Source organism: Balaenoptera ricei, chromosome 3 (genome assembly GCF_028023285.1).
Source record: "Balaenoptera ricei isolate mBalRic1 chromosome 3, mBalRic1.hap2, whole genome shotgun sequence".
NCBI classification, from domain to species: Eukaryota; Metazoa; Chordata; class Mammalia; order Artiodactyla; family Balaenopteridae; genus Balaenoptera; species Balaenoptera ricei.
This window is the reverse complement of record NC_082641.1, coordinates 6,236,442-6,257,671: the sequence shown is the minus strand read 5'-3', so window position 1 is coordinate 6,257,671 and position 21,230 is coordinate 6,236,442.

Genomic DNA, 21,230 nt, shown 5'->3' with positions numbered 1-21,230 from the left:
TCCTTCCTCCCTCCCTCCCTCCTCCTTCTCTCTTTCTTTCTTTCTTCCTTTCTTTCTTTCTTCCTTCCTTCCTTCCTTCCTTCCTTTCCTTTCTTTCTTTCTTCCTTCCATCCTTTCTTTCTTTCTTTCTTTCTTTCTTTCTTTCTTTCTTTCTCTCTTTCTTTTCTTTCTTCTCCCTTTTCTTCTGAGCTGTGTAGATGACAGGGTCTTGGTGCTCCAGCCGGGTGTCAGGCCTAAGCCTCTGAGGTGGGAGAGCCAAGTTCAGGACATTAGTCCAACAGAGACCTCCCAGCTCCATGTAATATCAAACGGCAAAAGCTCTCCCAGAGATCTCCATGTCAATGCTAAGACCCAGCTCCACTCAACGACCGGCAAGCTACAATGCTGGACACCCTCTGCCAAACAACTAGCAAGACAGGAACACAACCACACCCATTAGCAGAGAGGCTGCCTAAAATCATAATAAGGTCAGAGACATCTCAAAACACACCACTGGACACAGTCCTGCCCACCAGAAAGACAAGATCCAGCCTCATCCACCAGAACACAGGCAATAGTCCCCTCAACCAGGAAGCCTACACAACCCATTGAACCAACCTTACCCACAGGGGTACACACAGAAAACAAGGAGAACTACGAACCTGACTCCTGTGAAAAGGAGACCCCAAACACAGTAAGTTAAGCAAAATAAGAAGACAGAGAAACACCCAGCAGATGAAGGAGCAAGGTAAAAACCACCAGACCAAACAAATGAAGAGGAAATAGGCAGTCTACCTGAAAAAGAATTCAGAGTAATGATAGTAAAGATGATCCAAAATCTTGGAAATAGAATGGAGAAAATACAAGAAACGTTTAACAAGGACCTAGAAGAACTAAAGAGCAAACAAACAATGATGAACAACACAATAAATGAAATTTAAGATTCTCTAGAAGGAAAGAATAGCAGAATAACTGAGGCAGAAGAACGGATAAGTGACCTGGAAGATAAAATAGTGGAAATAACTACTGCAGAGCAGAATGAAGAAAAAAGAATAAAAAGAATTGAGGACAGTCTCAGAGACCTCTGGGACAACATTAAACGCACCAATATTCAAATTATAGAAGTCCCAGAAGAAGAAGAGAAAAAGAAAGTGACTGAGAAAATATTTGAAGAGATTATAGTTGAAAACTTCCCTAATATGAGAAAGGAAATAGTTAATCAAGTCCAGGAAGTGCAGAGAGTCCCATATAGGATAAATCCAAGGAGAAACACACCAAGACACATATTAATCAAACTATCAAAAATTAAATACAAAGAACAAATATTAAAAGCAGCAAGGGAAAAACAACAAATAACATACAAGGGAATCCACATGAGGTTAACAGTTGATCTTTCAGCAGGAACTCTGCAAGCCAAAAGGGAGGGGCAGGACATATTTAAAGTGATGAAAGGGAAAAACCTACAGCCAAGATTACTCTACCCAGCAAGGATCTCATTCAGATTCAATGGAGAAATTAAAACCTTTACAGACAAGCAGAAGCTAAGAGAATTCAACACCACCAAACCAGCTTTACAACAAATGCTAAAGGAACTTCTCTAGGCAGGAAACACAAGAAAAGGAAAAGACCTACAGTAACAAACCCAAAACAATTAAGGAAATGGTAATAGGAACATACATATTGATAATAACCTTAAATGTAAATGGATTAAATGCTCCAACCAAAAGACACAGACTGCCTGAATGGATACAAAAATAAGACCCATATATATGCTGTCTACAAGAGACCCACCTCAGACCTAGGGACACATACAGACTGAAAGTGAGGGGATGGAAAAAGATATTCCATGCAAATGGAAATCAAAAGAAAGCTGGAGTAGTAATTCTCATATCAGACAAAATAGACTTTCAAATAAAGACTACTACAAGAGACAAAGAAGGACACTACATAGTGATCAAGGGATCAATCCAAGCAGAAGATATAACAACTGTAAATATTTATGCACCCAACATAGGAGCACCTCAATACATAAGGCAAATACTAACAGCCATAAAAGGGGAAATCTACAGTAGCACAATCATAGTAGGGGACTTTAACAAGCCACTTCCACCAATGGAGAGATCATCCAAAATGAAAATAAATAAGGAAACACAAGCTTTAAATGATACATTAAACAAGATGGACTTAATTGATATTTATAGGACATTCCACCCAAAAACAACAGAATACGCTTTCTTCTCAAGTGCTCATGGAATGTTCTCCAGGATAGATTATATCGTGGGTCACAAATCAAGCCCTGGTAAATTTAAGAAAATTGAAATCGTATCAAGTATCCTTTCCAACCAGAGCGCTATGAGACTAGATATCAATTACAGGAAAAAAATCTGTAAAAAATACAAACACATGGAAGCTAAACAATACACTAATTAATAACCAAGAGATCACTGAAGAAATCAAAGAGGAAATCAAAAAATACCTAGAAACAAATGACAATGAAAACATGACGACCCAAAACCTGTGGGATGTAGCAAAAGCAGTTCTAACAGGGAAGTTTATAGCAATACAATCCTACCTCAAGAAACAAGAAACATCTCAAATAGACAACCTAACCTTACACCTAAAGCAATCAGAGAAAGAAGAACAAAAAACCCCAAAGTTGGCAGAAAGAAAGAAATCATAAAGATCAGATCAGAAATAAATGAAAAAGAAATGAAGGAAACAATAGCAAAGATCAATAAAACTAAAAGCTGGTTCTTTGAGAAGATAAACAAAAGTGACAAACCATTAGCCAGACTCATCAAGAGAAAAAGGGAGAAGACTCATATCAATAGAATTAGAAATGAAAAAAGAGAAGTAACAACTGACACTGCAGAAATACAAAGGATCATGAGAGATTACTACAAGCAAGTATATGCCAATAAAATGGACAACCTGGAAGAAATGGACACATTCTTAGAAAAGCACAACCTTGCAAGACTGAACCAGGAAGAAATAGAATATATAAACAGACAAATCACAAGCATTGATATTGAGACTGTGATTAAAAATCTTCCAACAAACAAAAGCCCAGGACCAGATGGCTTCACAGGCAAATTCTAGCAAACATTTAAAGAAGAGCTAACACCTATCCTTCTCAAACTCTTCCAAAATATAGCAGAGGGAAGAACACACCCAAACTCATTCTATGAGACCACCATCACCCTGATACCAAAGCCAGACAAAGATGTCAAAAACAAAGAAAACTACAGGCCAATATCACTGATGAACATTGATGCAAAAATCCTCAACAAAATACTAGCAAACAGAATCCAACAGCACATTAAAAGGATCATACACTATGATCAAGTGGGGTTTATCCCAGGAATGCAAAGATTCTTCAATATACACAAATCAATCAATGTGATATGCCATATTAACAAATTGAAGGAGAAAAACCATATGATCATCTCAATAGATATAGAAAAAGCTTTCGACAAAATTCAACACCATTTATGATAAAAACCCTCCAGAAAGTAGGCATAGAGGGAACTTACCTCAACATAATAAAGGTCATATATGACAAACCCACAGCCAACATCACTCTTAATAGTGAAAAACTGAAACCATTTCCACTAAGATCAGGAACAAGACAATGTTGCCCACTGTCACCACTAATATTCAACATAGTTTTGGAAGTTTTAGCCACAGCAATCAGAGAAGAAAAAGAAATATACAGAATCCAAATCAGAAAAGAAGAAGTAAAGCTGTCACTGTTTGCAAATGACATGATACTATACATAGAGAATCCTAAAGACTCTACCAGAAAACTACTAGAGCTAATCAATAAATTTGGTAAAGTAGCAGGATACAAAGTTAATGCACAGAAATCTCTTGCATTCCTATACACTAATGAGGAAAAATCTGAAAGAGGAATTAAGGAAACACTCCCATTTACAATTGTAAACAAAGAATAAAATACCTAAGGAGACAAAAGACCTGTATGCAAGAAAGTATAAGATTCTGATGAAAGAAATTAAAGATGATACAAACAGATGGAGAGATATACCATGCTCTTGGATTGGAACAATCAACATTGTGAAAATGACTATACTACCCAAAGCAATCTACAGATTCAATGAAATTCCTATCAAACTACCAATGGCATTTTTCACAGAACTAGAACAAAAAATTTCACAATTTGTATGGAGACACAAAAGACCCTGAATTGCCAAAGCAATCCTGAGAAAGAAAAACAGAGCTGGAGGAATCAGGCTCCCTGACTTCAGACTACACTACAAAGCTACAGTAATCAAGACAGTATGGTACTGGCACAAAAACAGAAATATCGATCAATAGAACAGGATAGAAAGCCCAGAGATAAACCCACGCATATATGGTCACCTTAGTTTTGATAAAGGAGGCAAGGATATACAATGGAGAAAAGACAGCCTCTTCAATAAGTGGTGCTGGGAAAACTGGACAGCTACATGTAAAAGAATGAAATTAGAACACTCCTTAACACCATACACAAAAATAAACTCAAAATGGATTAAAGACCTAAATGTAAGGCCAGACACTATAAAAGTCTTAGAGGAAAACATAGGCAGAACACTCTATGACATAAATCACAGCAAGATCCTTTTTGACTCCTCTCCTAGAGAAATGGAAAGAAAAACAAAAATAAACAAATGGGACCTAATGAAACTTAAAACCTTTTGCACAGCAAAGGAAACCATAAACAAGACGAAAAGACAACCCTCAGAATGGGAGAAAATATTTGCAAACGAAGCAACTGACAAAGAATTAATCTCCAAAATATACAAGCAGCTCAATATCAAAAAAGCAATCCAAAAATGGGCAGAACACCTAAATAGACATTTCTCCAAAGAAGATATACAGATTGCCAACAAACACATGAAAGAATGCTCAACATCACTAATCATTAGAGAAATGCAAATCAAAACTACAATGAGATATCACCTCACACTGGTCAGAATGGCCATCATCAAAAAATCTACAAACAACAAATGCTGGAGAGAGTGTGGAGAAAAAGGAATCCTCTTGCACTGTTGGTGGGAATGTAAATCAATATAACCACTATGGAGAACAGTATGGAGGTTCCTTAAAAAACTAAAAATAGAACTACCATATGACCCAGCAATCCCACTACTGGGCATATACCCTGAGAAAACCTTAATTCAAAAAGAGTCATGTACCACAATGTTCACTGCAGCTCTATTTACAATAGCCAGGACATGGAAGCAACGTAATTGTCCATAAACAGATGAATGGATAAAGAAGATGTGGCACATATATACAATGGAATATTACTCAGCCATAAAAAGAAACAAAATTGAGTTATTTGTAGTGAGGTGGATGGACCTAGAGTCTGTCATACAGAGTGAAGTAAGTCAGAAAGAGAAAAACAAATACCATATGCTAACACACATATATGGAATCTAAAAAAAAAAAAAGGTTCTGAAGAACCTGGTGACAGGACAGGAATAAAGATGCAGATGTAGAGAATGGATTTGAGAACATGGGGAGGGGGAAAGGTAAAGTGGGATGAAGTGAGAGAGTAGCATGGACATATATACACTACCAAATGTAAAATAAATAGCTAGTGGGAAGCAGCTGCATAGCACAGGGAGATCAGCTCGGTGCTTTGTGACCACCTAGAGGGGTGGGATAGGGAGGGTGGGAGGGAGAGGCAAGAGGGAGGAGAAATGGGAATATATGTTTATGTATAGCTGATTCACTTTGTTCTAAAGCAGAAACTAACACACTATCGTAAAGCAATTATACTCCAATAAAGATGTTAAAAAAAAACCCAGAGGAATGGATAAAAAAAGGTGGTACATATATACAATGGAATATTACTCAGCCATACAAAGACGAAACTGGGTCATTTGTAGAGACATGGATGGACCTAGAGACTGTCATACAGAGTGAAGTAATTCAGAAAGAGAAAAACAAATATCGTATATTAATGCATATATATGGAATCTGAAAAAATTGGTATAGATGATCTTCTTTACAAAGTAGAAATAGAGGTACAGACATAGAGAACAAACGTATGGATACCAAGGGGGAGGGGAAGGTGGGGTGAATTGGGAGATTGGGATTGACATATATACACTATTGATACTATGTATAAAACAGATAACTAATGAGAACCTACTGTATAGCACTGGGAACTCTACTCAGTGCTCTGTGGTGACCTAAGTGAGAAGGAAATGCAAAAAAGAGGGGATATATGTATACATATAGCTGATTTATTTTGCTGTACAGTATAAACTAACACAGTATTGTAAAACAACTATACTCCAATACAAATTTTAAAATTTTTTAAAGTTAAATAACAGTTAAAAAAAAAAGCAGGGCTGTAGCAGTTGATCAATGAGCATTTGTTGGATGGATGAGTGGAGTGAGTGGATGGATAATGGATGGATAGGTGAATGGATGGTGGAGGGATGGATAGGTGGATGGATGAGTGGATGATGGAGGGATGGATAGGTGGATGGATGATGGATGGATGGAGGAGTGGATGATGGAGGGATGGATAGGTGGATGGGTGGATGGATGATGGATGGATGAGTGGATGGCTAACGGATGGATAGGTGAATGGATGGTGGATGGACGGAGGAGTGGATGGGTGGATGGGTAATGGATAGATAAGTGGACGATGGATGGATGGATGGAGGAGTGGATGATGGAGGGATGGATAGGTGGATGGATGATGGATGGATGGAGGAGTGGATGGGCAGATGGGTAGTGGATAGATAAGTGGATGATGGATGGATGGATGGATGAATAAACATGTACATTAACTGAAAATACAGTTCCCAGCTTTGTAGCTGGGTCACTCAGTAACGTCCCTGCTCCTCCAGCTGCTCCACTCCTCCTCGGCTGTCTCTGTTTCTCCAGCCTCAGGAGACTCTCCGTCTGACCACCCAGCTTTCCCAGCCAAGTGATGCTGAGGGGCTGAAAAGGTCACAGAGCCCATTCTTTCCCACAGCCCCAGCATGGAGAGTGGGAGGATTCCTCCCCTGCAGCTGGGAGGGAGCCTGTGAAGTGACATCACTCGATTAGGGTCCATGCTGTAAACTTGTCAGAATCTCACCCTCACCTCCTCAGGCTCCAGACACGATTCCTCGTTGTCATCAGCAGACGCTTGGGTGCTGCCAGGGACAGCACTCATCTCAGAGACACCCTGTTAACATGATCTGCTGGCTGTTTTTACTGTTTTAGCCTTAATATCTGGGTCCCACAGCTCTTCCTTCCCACCCCCTCTTGCTAAACCTGAATAGCTAAGCCTCAAAGGCTGATAAACTCCAGAAAAATTCCTTTCTTCTGAGAACCATCTTTGACAAGCTATTCCAGAAACTAACTAAACATAGGCTGACGCACTTGCTTCATCATAGAAGGAAAACTGAGAGACACGGAGTTCTAATACCTGTCGACTTGGGGACTCGGCTCAGGTCAGCTTCGGCACGTTGGAAGGAGGAATTGAGCCCCACTTAGGCATGTTTGAGTCCCTCTAAGAAAACCAGGGCATTTACTGCTCGATGGGGAACTATTTTGAATTTTGGCTACTATTACTTCATTTATCCAGCAAGAGGAACAGCAGATCTGATATTCTAGGGAGAAGGTGGGCAAGAAGTATCTCCCTTCACTTTTCTCTTGACCTTTAGATTTCACAGTCAACGATGTCGTCTCCCAGAATTGCGACACGTGCTGGGCACTGGGTCTGAAATGATTAAAGCGCATCAGTGCATTCCTAAGTGCATCCCCACACGGCTGCCTCGCTAGCAGTGTGGTCCCAAATCTTATTGGAGCAAATCACACTCATCCTCTGGGTTTTTCTAGTCCAGCTCCAAACGAAACCCTCCCCAGTTTATCCCTTTTGACTAATAATTAAGCAAAAATGCAGGTGAGCGATAACCTGCTACAACCCTAGCTTATTCATCCGTAATTGCCATTAAATAGTGTTCAGATGGGAAAATAATCTGTGCAGGTGGCTAAGTCTCCTCGCTGCAGTAGGTCTCGTGACAGTAGTTCACATATCTTCCTGAGAAACTTCTTACAAAGAAAATACAGCTTTCTCACTTCCCCTTGAAAATACTGAAGAAAAAAAAATCTTAATAACCTACAGATACGTTCTGAAATAAAGGCAGAATTTAACTGCTCTTACACACAACGGAGTCAAGCTCTTTTGTTAAAGTCATCCATCTGGAAAAACAGAAACATGATTTAGACCTTTTCCAAACCTGTTCCTTTACCCGTTAACCTTTGGACCATGAATTAAAGCTGGTGAGAGGTGCTGAGTTAACTGCTATTGAATCAAGGGCCAGGGAGACAGATGTGTGCTCTGGAACCACGCAATGGGGTGGGCGCTTGCCAGGGAAATGAGAAACGTATCAAAGTGACCTTGCCATACATCAGACAGACTTCTGGAATTCCGAGCACGCCCAGCCACAGAGGGGTATTGCAGGAATAAATGTAGAAGTTCTAGGGGCAGAAGCAATCGTAGCGACAGGACTAGTATCAGCGATTGTAAACCCTTATTTTGTATCTGGCATAGCTCTAAGGACTTGAAATCTGTTAACTCATCTCATGGACCATCATCAAGATTCCTGTTCACTTAGGTTAAACTTTCTACCCAGTTACCAATATTGATAAAGATTTAATAATTTTCGCAGAAGATAGATAGTGTGACACAGGCTTCATACCAAGTCTGCCGGGCAGAATTCTAGGTCACGTGAAGGCAAACAGACCGAGAGTTGTATGTGCCATTAAGCTGCACCCCGCTGCCCTTTACCCAGAGCTGCCAGCTGCCAGGGATTCTTTGCAGAGAAAAAGATGTGAGGTATCACTCCATGTACATCACTGACTTTATGATTAACCACTAAAGAAATACTATGCAATTAAGTCTTATCCTGCACAGAGTAAAAGAGTGTCCTGATGCCTTTTCAGAAAACCTGTATCAAAAGTGTGGATGGAAAAAAAAAAAAAGTGTGGATGGAGTTGTGAGGAGAACTTGAAGCCATAAAGACCCGCTAAGTTTCCAGGCCATTTTAAGCCACATTTGTCTTACACCATTAGAGGAAATGAAAGGTGTCTTTTATAATGAATATTGCACTTGTCCTTGGCTTAGAGTCTAATACTTATAAAAAAAATCAGCTTTTCTTGTATGTATTTGAACACTGAAGTTAAAAAAAGGTGAATGTTCAGAAACTAGAATGTAATTAATACATACAGAAACACCGTCATACATTTTCCCAATTTGATGCAATTAAAAAAACAAAAAGATCCAGGCAGACTGCTTTGCAATCTTTGGCTAAAGGGCTGGGGTGGTGATCACTGGTCACCGTGGAGGTGAGTGTCTTACCGTTGCCAAAGCCCGTCCAAGCTCACACCGGCCACAGAGGCCTTCAAGAGGATGCGTGTGTGACTGGGACCGTCCATTTCCCCCTCGACCTTCACGGCTGTCATGTTGCTCCATCAGAGCCTGTGCGACCCTTACGGCCAAATTACAAGCCCAAGGGAGCAAAACAATCCTGTCCAAGTTCCGCTTCATGTTCTGCTAATATAATTACAGCAGACATGAAATTCCACTTCAGCAACCTCACACCCACCAGTGGTCATTCAGAGGCCGTGTAAGATGCTAAACGATGAAGAAAGTGTATTTTTTTTAAATGACAGAAATAATGAAAGCAAAGGAATGATGGTCATGTGCTAGACGTTCTATATTCCAATTTCTTTATCTTAACATAGTAAAAACATTTATCGTATGTTAAGAAAATGGTAAAAATTTTAAATCTTTTTCTTTTTCTTTCATTAGTTTTTTTTTTTTCTTTTTTTTAATGAAAGACTTATTCCTTCCCAACAGAAAGCACCTCCCCCAGGAAGCTGTGTTCTTTATTATTATGACCCCACAATGCTCCTTTTTTCTGAAGCCAAACTTCAGGTCAGCAGTGGCCTAATTAACATATCAGACACCTGGTAGGTCATGGTTTACCATCACCTCCTTTATGTGACAATTATTTTCAGTAGTAATTATGTAGTGAAACACATAATAATAATGGCAAGAAAGAAACACAGTAAAAATTTCCTCTATTGAACTTGATATACGTATAATCATTTTTAATTATAAAAATTAAAATGAAATACAATAAAAAGATAAATAGCACTAATTTCTCTTTAATTGCACTAATGCACTTTTTGAAAAAAGGTGGAAATTTATACCTACCTATGAGCCTAATGCCTAAATAAGTTACAGTACAGCATCTGCTTCAATCTGTAACTTCTGCATATTTGTCAAAATTAACATTCTTTGCATATTCATGTTCAATGGACATATAGCAAGATTTGTCATGTCCCTTTCCCCATAGTTAATCGAAAAACACTTCTTAAATGTTAAGTTTGGAAAGTTTTTTTCACGTAAAGAAACAGATATATGAATTGTTAGGAAAAGTCTTAAATATAAGTTTGTCAGAGATCCATAAAAAAAAAAAATCACATTTCACAATAAATTCCAGAAATTGAAATACTGTTATTGTCTTCGTTCCTTCAGGACTGATTCTAATGGCTTTCAAATGTCTCTGCAGTGGAAGAATTTCCTCTAACATACCTTCACCATAAATTTCTATTAAGTGAAAATGTCCAAAAGAGTCTGAGAAAAGAGCTGGATGTTAAGAAACATTGAGAATATTTAACCCATTGCTTCAGAAGAACTGTCCAGTTCTTGGTGAAATTAACAAAGTACTCAAATGTGCCCTGCAGTTCCTTCTGGCAACACAAGGCCAGCCCCTTTTATCCTTTCTCCTGACGTTCTGCCTTAAATTGGATTTTTTTTCTGTATAAATGTCCATTTACTTATGTTTTATTGCTGCATGGTTAATGGTTTTCTTCACAGTTTCTGTGTGCTGATCTTCAAGGAACAGTTTTAAAGCGTGGGTTTCACTATATCATTTTTAGGGTTGATTCTGGCTGTTTATAAATATTTTTATATCTGATTTACTTGATTTAAAAGTTTACGCCAGAAAAGAAGATGGCTCAGGGAAAAAAAAAAAAAAATCACATACAGTAGAGAACAAAATCTGAGAAGCACCTGTCATGTCCACGTTAATTTTCAGACGGCAACGCACTTCAGAGGTTGAGGTGGATGTCCCAGCGTTGGTCTGTAGTCCACGCAGAGCTTCTTAATGAGCACATCATATGATCACGGCTACACCTATATTTCAAAGCATTTTTCACCTATAAAGTAAGACTGAAGCAAGTAAGCAGTTGTTTTCCAATGTTAAAAAAAGTCACCATGAAGAAAAACTTCAAGTGGTCATACAGAATAACAAAATTCAAGTAACTCAAGTTCTGTCTCTTTGTTTCTATCATCTCCATGCCATCGTTTGAAATTTTGACTCTCCTGTTTGAATGCGGTAACACATGACACCACGGAGACCACAGACGGGACAGTCCTGAAGCTCTAACAAGGCTGAGCTCCTACTAATTTACTCTCAAAATAAGTGCACGAGCTCTCAGTCATCACTGGTGGGAATGCAAAACAAGACAGCTGCTTTGGAAGACAGTTTGGCAATTTCTTAGAAATTCTATTTTTTAAAAGGAAAATAAAAGAAAAGCTTAGCATCTGACCCAGAAATCCCACTCCCACATACTTATCCAAGTGAATTGAAAACTTACGTTTGTGCAGAAGATTTCTTTCAATCGGTGAATGCATAAGCTTTTGTATATCCATACAACGAAATATTACTTAGCAATAAAAAGGAACTAGATAACAATTCACACAATCACATAGATGAATCTTAGAGACATTTTGCTAAATGAAGGAAGACCCATCCCAAAAGCAGCCTGTTGTATAATTCTAATCAAGTCACAGTCTGGAAAAGGCAAAATTAGAGAGATAGAAAAGAGATCAGTGGTCGTCAGGGCTTCTCTAATAGAAGGAATCAGGGCTCTTTGGGAAAATGTTTGATTGTAACACTGGGGCAGGGAGAATATAAGATGATCCTGGAACATCTCAGAGTGCCAGAAAATAAGGAAGTACTTAGAAAATAAAACAAAGGGGCGTATTGCAGGGACACAAGAGTCGACCTGAAAGACCTTGCAGTAGCCAAAGATGAACAATTTGAGCAAAAAAACCATAATATTATAACCCATAGTATTTAAATAAATACCCATGAGTCGATCTGATAGAAACAGATGATAAAATAAAATACATAACTTGGGAGAAGGGACAAATTTCCTTACAAAGCATAAAAATAATATATATAGACACTCCTCCAGGAGGTCAAGCTTAATTTTGCTCCCTTTTAATATGGGCTGGACTTAGTGACTCATTTCCAAATAGACTGAAAAGGAAAAATAAGAACTTCCCAGTGGAGAAAGCTAGCAGGTTCCACCTTAACCAAGTGACAGGGTTAACCTCACCAGTGATTAATCATGTTATGCCAAGTGCTCCCAGAAATAAGGTGACATCTCACCTCTGGTGTATTCTCTAAAAACCATGATCCCAGTGTAACCATGAGTAACTATCAGGCAAACCCAAAACAAGAGACCTCCTACAAAATACCTGACAAGTGCTTTTCAAAACTTCAGTGTCATGAAAGACTGAAAAACTGTCACAGGCTGGAGGAGACTGAGGAGATAAGAACACTAAATGTAATGTGGTGTCCTGGGTGGGGCTCTGGAACAGAAAGATGTTAGTGAGAAAAGTGGCAAAATCAGAATAAAACCTGGAGTTTAATTTTTCTAAGCCGATCAGAATTAATTCTACAATAATATTATTATTGTGTAACTTTTCTAAGCCGATCAGAATTAATTCTACAATAATATTATTATTGTGTGGTTTAGTAAAGCTATTTAATATTATTTGATAAATCTACTAAATTCCTATGATTAATATTACCTATATCCTATTTTCAAACTAGCTTTTTTCAAATTCTAGAAAGTCATTTAAAGTTTTTAAAAAGTAATTTAAGAATCACAGAATATCCAGTGTTCCTAAGAATAAAATGAACAAAAGATGTGTAAATGCTGTGTGAAAAAAATTACAAAAGTTTACTGAAGGACATTACAGAAGATTTAATGGAGAGCAGACACAGAAACGAAGACCCAACACAGCCAAAAATAAAAATAATAAATAAATAATAAATTAAAAAAAAAAAATGGAGAGCAGAACCATTTTCATGATAGCAAGCAACAATATGGCAGAGATTTCAGTCCTTCCAAAATGTATTCAAGGCAATTCCAATTTAAAAATCTCATCAGGATGTTTTGATGAACTTGAAAAGCTGATTCTAAAACTTACAAAGAATAACAAAGACCTGAGAATAACCAAGACGTTCATTTAGAAGAAAAATAAGGTTGTGTGAGTTTATGGAGCAGTTAAATCTTCTTAGACAAACCTCCTCATTTGCAGACTAAGAATAATAACACGTATCTCACAGAATCTCAGTGATGATTCCATGAGGCCCACAGGGTTGACACACAGGGGTGGATAAACTCTGTTAACCCTGGTATGAGACACATGGCAGAAGTGGGCAGACCAAGGAACCCTAGGTTCAGAACTGGGTTGCTTCTCACATCATGCCACCCACTGCTTACAATGGTGGGTTATGCACACATGTACACTGAACATAATAAATGCTGAAGAGAGACTGATCAGACAATAAAATGCATTCAACATACTTCAGCCAACTCTAGTTTAATATTCTTGCCCTAAAAGAATACTTCTAAAAATAAAAGTTGTCCTAACCTAAAAAAACACAGCTGAACCTCAGGTCATGAAAATTTAATGGATGTCAAAAGCGATATTTGGATCTCCATGAAATGTCAATCAACCCCATTTAAAAAGAAAAATGTTAGCATTAAACAAAACATAGATGAAAGCCTGGAAGAATTGATTTAACAACACTGTGAGTAACACTGCTTTTAATTGTGTTTAACTTGAGGATATGGAGAGGGGGAAGGTTAGGCTGTGACAAAGTGAGAGAGTGGCATGGACATATATACACTAGCAAACGTAAAATAGGTAGCTAGTGGGAAGCAGCCACATAGCACAGGGAGATCAGCTCGGTGCTCTGTGACCACCTAGAGGGGTGGGATAGGGAGGGTGGGAGGGAGGGAGACGCAAGAGGGAAGAGATGTGGGGACATATGTATATGTATAGCTGATTCACTTTGTTATAAAGCAGAAACTAACACATCATTGTAAAGCAATTATACTCCAATAAAGATGTTAAAAAAAAAAAACAACTTAATGTTCCTCTCTGAGTGGGAAAACTTATCATATCCATTCAAATATTGCAAAAATATTTAAATTATCTCAGTTTTCAACTTTGATGAAAATAAGCCACCTTGACGTGTATGTCCACACACGTTAGGTAAACTGCATCACCTGTGTGACTAGAAGGACTAATCTTTGTGGCTCACAGAGCAGGAGGGAAACCAGAACTGACCAGACCTCGTCACATGGGACATTCTACACGGCAGTCAGCATGTGATGCAGGGCATTCATTCATCTCACCAAAAATTGTAATTCAGGCACTTCTGGGTCTGTGTAGAGCTATTTGAAATTGTCCATATTCGTGAGTGCTTACTTTCATGTTTGAACCTTTAAATATTTATCATTAATACCTCAGAAGCAAAATAAATTGAGAATCTTACAGGACCAGAAATGATCGTAGTTTATACCTCGGCATTTTATAGAAAAAAATGGAAATATACATCACAGAGAAAACAAAAACTGTATCTGAAGTTGTTATCATTAATAGCAGTTCCACTTATAAAGGACTCACTGAATGCCAGGAGCTATTCTAAGTTCTTTATATAAATTAACTCATAATCCTCATTTAACAGACTGAGGCAAAGAGAGGTTAAATAATCTGTTCAAAGACATCAACCACGCATGAGAGCTGAGTTTCAAACATGTGTCTGTTTCAAACATGTATTTATGCTAGTAACTACTGTGCTCTCTGTCTCTCCAAGGAGCTGCAGCTCTTAAGTTTCTGATTCCAAACTATGAACTTTCCCCCCAACCCCACCACAATGCCCCTCAAGCACATACTGAAGCTGAATGAAACTTTCCATCACCAAACATGAAAAAAGAAAATCATGGAAATCTCTGTGTAAACCAGAATAAGCTAAGCACTTCAATTAAAAGAAAATAAATAAATGGATAAAAATTTAAGTCCCCAATCATAGCAAAATACAAATCCAGTTGAGATAACTTTAAAGTATAATCAGTGCTGTGATTAAAGAACTTAAAGCTTAAATTTATTAATGTGCATATTCTTTCCAGTATTTTATTAATCTGACTGATTAAAGATGAAATTGAAGTACAATCCACTCGGTGATAACATTTTAGGAAAATTCAAATAAAGCCAAGTCATGTCCAGTGAAAAAAATCCACGGAGTGAAGAAACAGTCTTGAATAGGCAAGAAAGCAACACACCTTAGAAGCCCCAGCTTATAATAAGGAAATCGTCTTATTGCCATAGGGATTTTAAAGCCAAGGTATAATAGTTTAGGTACTTGGGAGCAGTGGGAGGTCAGAAGGACACACTTAAGTTTGATCAGAAAGTCCAGGTTTAAGACTTACTTAAACTTACTTAAGGTAACTTTATTTTTCATGTAGCAAGTTTTAAATTTATAGTAACAATCTGGATGTACAGAAATACAATATCCTTTATTTTTTCCTAAGTGATCATAGCTTGCTCATAAATCTCTTAATTCAGACTTGGTCACCAAACTGTTTTCACTCACAATACTTCTGACATCAAACGTGCAGGTTTTTTCTTATTATGTTGAGGTACGTTCCTTCTGTACCCAATTTGTTGAGAGTTTTTATCATAAAAAGACGTTGAATTTTGCAAAACTATAAGACATAGATGAAAGAAATTGAGGAAGACACAAATAAATGGAAAGATAGTCCATGTTCATGGATTGGAAAAAAATAACACTATTAAATATCCTACTATCTATAGTGATCTATAGATTCAGTGAAATCGCTACCAAAATTCCATTGGCACTTTTCACAGAAATTGAAAAAACAATCCTAAAATTTGTATGAAACCACAAGATATCCCAAATATCCAAAGCAATCTTGAGAAAGAGGAACAAAACTGGAGACATCACACACCCTGATTTCAAGCTATATCACAAAGCTGCAGTAATCGAAATAGTATGTTACTGGCATAAAAACAGACACACAGATCAATGGAACAGAATCTAGATCCCAGAAATAAACCCACACATACCCAGTCAACTAATCTTTGACAAAGGCACAAAGAACACACAATGGCAAAAGGACAGTCTCTTCAATAAATGGTGTTGGGAAAACTGGATATTTACATGCAAAAGAAAGAAACTGGTTCCCTATCTTATACCACTCACAAAAATTAACTCAAAATGAATTAAAAACTTAAATGTAAGACCTGAAATCATAAAACTCCTAGAAGAAAACATAGGATAAAAGATCCTTGACATTGGTTGGCAATGATTTTTTGTTATGAAACCAAAAGCACAGGCAATGTAAGCAAAAATAAATAAATGGGACTACATCAAACTAAAAAGCTTCTGCACAGCAAAGGGAACCATCAACAAAATGAAAAAGCAGCCTATGGAATGGGAGAAAATATTCATAAATAATATATCTGATAAGGGCTTAATAATATCATATATATATATATATATATAAAACATACAACTCAGTAGTAAAAAAAAAAAAAAAATTGCAAAAGACAACAGACATTTTCCCAAAGAAGACACAAATAGTCAACAGGTACATGGAAAGGTGTTCAATATCACTAACCATCGGGAAATGCAAATCAAAACCGCAATGAGCTATCATCTCACACCTGCTAGGATGGCTTTTATCAAAAAGACAAGAGATAATAAGTACTGGTGAGAATGTGGAGAAAAGGGGACACTTGTGCCCTTTTGGTGGGAATGTAAATTGGCATGGCCACTATGGAGGTTCCTCAAAAACTTAAAATAGAACTACCATATGATTCAGTAATTCCACTTCTCGATATACATCCAAAGGAAATGAAATCAGGATCTCGAAGAGATATCTGCACTCCCATATTTGTTACAGCTTTATTCACAATAGCCAAGGTATGGAAACAACCTCAGTGTCTGTCAACAGATGAATGCATAAAGACGATGTGGTAGGGCTTCCCTGGTGGCGCAGTGGTTGAGAATCTACCTGCCAATGCAGGGGACACGGGTTCGAGCCCTGGTCTGGGAAGATCCCACATGCCGCGGAGCGACTAGGCCCGTGAGCCACAACTACTGAGCCTGCGCGTCTGGAGCCTGTGCTCCGCAACAAGAGAGGCCGCGATAGTGAGAGGCCCGCGCACCGCGATGAAGAGTGGCCCCCGCTCGCCGCAACTGGAGAAAGCCCTCGCACAGAAACGAAGACCCAACACAGCCAAAAATAAATAAATAATTAATTAATTAATTAAAAATGAATATCTGCTTATAAAAAAAAAAGACGATGTGGTGTATATCGTTACATTAACTAACCAAGGAGGTCGGTAGGCTGAGGTGGCTTTAATGCCTTGGCAGCCTACGTAAGCCACCAAAACCTAAGCCTGTAGTGCCTCAAGGTTAAGAAATCAAAACCTAAGGACAATCACAAACAGCCAAATAGGATTTCCCAAACAACGTACCTGCTTAAGCCATAGCCAAGCAAACAATTCCCTTGCTTTGCTTCCTCATCTTCCTCATTAGTCTTTTCCCTAGTTTCCATAGGTGGAGCACTCCTGAAAACTTCCTGTTTGGTGCTGCCTGGTTTGAACTGAGTTTTGCTCAAATAAAATCTTAAAATGTTTAATATGCCTCAGTTTATCTGTAACAATACACACAATGGAATATTACTCAGCCGAGAAAGCAATCCTGCCATTTGCAACATGAATGAACACAGAGGACATTATGCTAAGTGAAATAAGCCAGAGAACGGCAAATATTGTATGGTCTCACTTATATGTGGAATCTAAAAAGAACAAAGTCAAAGTCATAGAAATAGTAGAATGGTGGTTACCCCGGGCTGGGGGCTGGGGAAACAGGGAGATGCCAGTCAAAGGGTACAAGCCTTTGGTTATAAGATGAATAAGACCTGGGAATCTAATGTACAGCATGGTGACCATAGTTAATAATACAGTATTGTATACTTGAAATGTGCCGAGAGAGTAGATCTTAAGCATTCTCGTCACACACACTCAAATACGATAACTATGTGAGGCAAAGAATGTAATAATTAACCTGATGTGGTCATCATTTCACAAAGTATGCATAGATCAAATCATCACGTTGTACATTTTAATTCTGTACAATTTTATTTGTTAATTATACCTCAGTAAAGATGGAAAAAATCTTAAACAATTAACTTTTGCTTTGCTGGTTTTCTCTATTATATGTTGTTTTTTCTATTTCATTGAAATCTTCTTTTATCTTTACTACATCCTTTCATATTCTTGGTAGTTAACTGATCCTTTTCTAACTTCCTAGTGTTAAAGCGTAGACCATTGACTTCTGAGCTTTTTTAATTTTATAAGAATTTAGACCCACAAACTTCCCCCAGAGCACTGATTTAGCTGCATACCACAAATTTTTTCATCTTCGTCAAAATATTTTCTAATTTCCTTGTGATTTTTCTTGACTCATAGGTTACTTTGTGTTGCTTATTTTTCAAATATTTGGAGGTTATTCTAGTTTCATTTAGTTATTGACTTTTAGTTTAATTCTCAGAAAACCTATTGTACAGTTTCTATCTCTTTAAAAGTTGGTCTATTCTGGTAAATATTCAATGTAAACTAGAAGACAAGTTCTATTCTGAAGTTGTTGGTGTTAGTGTTTTATATATGTCAATTAGATCCTATTGTTAAAAATCTTCTAAATGCCTACTATCGTTTGCTTGTTCTATGGTATAACTTCCCAAATGTGATTTTGGATTTGGCTTTTCCTCCTCTTAGTTCACAATTTTTGCTTTATATATTTTGCAGCTTTTTTACTGAGTGCATGCATATTTAGGATTTTCATGTTTTTCTCATCAATTGACTCTAATCACCATGATAATATCTCTTGTAATATTTCTTGCTTTAAGCCTCCTTTTTATATGAATTTAACTATACTTGCTTTTCTTTTGTTTGCATGGTATATTCTTTTCCAAACTTTCCAACTTAAAGTCTATCTTTTCTAAATAACATATGGGTTGGTTTGCTTAATAATCTTGCTTTTATTTGGATTGTTAGTACAATTACAGTTAATATAATTACTGAATACTTTTGGTGGGATGTCCTTGGTTTGTCTACAGTGCTCACCCAGATAAACCTAGGACGCATAGATTTATAGGGCATGGCGTTCCAGAAAGTGCTGCATTAGCTGCATAATTTTTGGGCATATAAAAGAGATATTCCATGACCTAAATAGTCCCTTTTGTATAAGTGATGCCCTATTTGCAATGTATGCGTTTTATGATAATCTCGGTCTGCAAGGGCCTAATGCAGCAGGAAGATCCTAGGGAGTGGTAGAGGCAGTCCTAGGTTTCTCCCTTCTCCACGTGTCCTGCATTTCCTGCATCCTTGACATTAGTAAAGCTGGAGAAGGTTAAGATTTCTGACTCTCGTGAGTCTGATTTGATGATCTGACCCTTTGTATTATGCCAACTCTCTAAGAGATTTCAATGGTTCAATCCTTGGCGCTTTCAGTTCAGTCTCAACCACAACAGCCAGAGTTAAGTCCTGCAGAATGTAAACTATCAATAGATCATGTGATTCCTCTGATCCAATGGCTTTCTAGTCACTCGGAGTAAAAACCAAAATCTACAATGACCTCAAGGCAACGCATCATATTTCCCCATTTCTTTTCTCTCCCTCCGACTTACCAGACACCGTCGTACCTCAGGACCTTTGCACAGACTGCCTCCTGGCCTGATATCCACAGCAGCTGGCTGCCTGCTCTCTTCCAGATCTTTCCCTTCTCAGTGAGCCCTTCCCTGACTGCTCTGTCTGGTTGCACGGCCCTTCCAACACTGCATACTAAACCCACTTTAGCCTGGTTTGTCCTTCTCCATGACGCTTGTCACCTTCTCAGACATCGTAATTGGTATTTATTCATTCATTTATGGCTCTCCTCAAATAGAAATGTAAGCTCTGAGAACAGAGGCGTTTTACCTACTTTGTTCACTACTGTATCAACAGTACTTCAGTACCTGGCAAAGTAGGCCCTTAAAATATCTGTGAAATGGATGAATGAAATTTCCCTCCGGGTGTTGCTTTGGCTGCAACCGTGTGTCCAGTTAGCACTTTAGAAGAAACCAGTCCTAAATCTTCTGTCATCTAGTTTTATTTCTTATGCCATGAATCATTTGCATGTGTTTAAAAATTCTTCAATGTGGCCTTTGTGGGCTGCTTTTTATAGTTTTTAATTCTGTTAGGATCAGCAAACAATGTCTTATTTCATGCAATTTTGAGTTTTCCTTTATGGCCTAGTTCGTGGTCAATTTTTAAAATGTTTCAAGTATATCTGAAACGAATATGGGTGCCCAGTTTGCTGGATACATGCTGCAAATTCTCCAAGTTTTTTATCTGATAGTTTATGACTAAATAGATTAGTGTCCCAGTGTTACGGTGTCTGGAATTCAGTCTAGAATACTTCAGATACATAGGTGTGTTACAGAGTAAGGAATCCTCGGGGTGCAGTTAGCATTATAATGAAGAAAACCTTAATGCAGACAGCTACCCCAAGCTCTTCTATTAATTTCATCACTGATCAACATTATGTTACTGAAAATAATGTGTCCAATAGCAGATTCTTAGAAAAACTGAGGTTAGAAAGGGGCTCTTACTGAATACCTAGCGCTATTAAGGTATGATGGAGTTTGAACAGATTAACTCAGAGGTACTCTCCACCGCAGCATAAACAAGGTCAAAGACTTTTTCTAGCAAGATCCTTGGGGTAGCGCCTGAGGCATAAAATAGCACTGTGTCCAGCCAATGGGTTGGAGGGTAGCTCACAATGCTGCTAGGAGAAACAAAACCCTGCTCCTGGAGTACTCACGACCATCTTGAATAAACTGACACAAGACATGAAACTTTTTATGCAAGATGTAGCTGGCCCAGCTAGAGAGACAGGGCTGGAACTTCGTTAAGCTTACAGGACAGGCTATAAGATGTTTTATACCTGACTGCTAGTAAACTATTAAATATCTGCATGTGCTGCAGAATCTGGCCTGGGATCTAGTTTCACCAT